This window comes from Octopus bimaculoides, chromosome 11, assembly GCF_001194135.2.
Source record: "Octopus bimaculoides isolate UCB-OBI-ISO-001 chromosome 11, ASM119413v2, whole genome shotgun sequence".
NCBI lineage: Eukaryota > Metazoa > Mollusca > Cephalopoda > Octopoda > Octopodidae > Octopus > Octopus bimaculoides.
The window spans coordinates 72422146-72422605 of NC_068991.1; the positions used below are offsets into that span (position 1 = coordinate 72422146).

A 460-nucleotide genomic window follows, 5' to 3' on the forward strand; every position below is an offset into this window, starting at 1 on the left:
TATATATATATATATATATATATATATATATGTGTGTGTGTGTCATTATTAAACTGGTACTTGGAATATAAATTAACAGAAAATTTTAATGAGAAGTTTAATTGAGATTACTTTGAAGCAGGAAGTTTGTGTCATAGACCCAGGGGTGGACTGAGGCAGGTTGATATAAAAAGTGTTAAGATGGGGTTTGGAGTATAAATTAGCATGAAATTTTGGTAGTAGGTTTGTGTGTATATGTTTGTGCGTGTGTTGTATGTGTGTCTGTTGTATGTATGTGTGTGTATATGTTTGTGTGTGTGTGTTGTATGTATGTGTCTGTGTTGTATGTATGTGTGTGTATATGTTTATGTGTGTGTGTTGTATGTATGTGTGTGTATATGTTTGTGTGTGCTGTATGTATGTATGTGTATGTGTGTGTTGTATGTATGTGTTTATGTTTGTATGTGTCTATGTTTGTGTG

The 460-nt window shown here is 32.2% G+C and overlaps 1 protein-coding gene across 10 annotated transcripts in view; it reads left to right on the plus strand.

Moving 5' to 3' along the window:
- LOC106875082 (serine/threonine-protein kinase BRSK2) overlaps positions 1 to 460 on the plus strand; it is a 305025-nt gene that overhangs the window by 141604 nt on the left and 162961 nt on the right. The gene's annotated exons all lie outside the window — the stretch shown is intronic.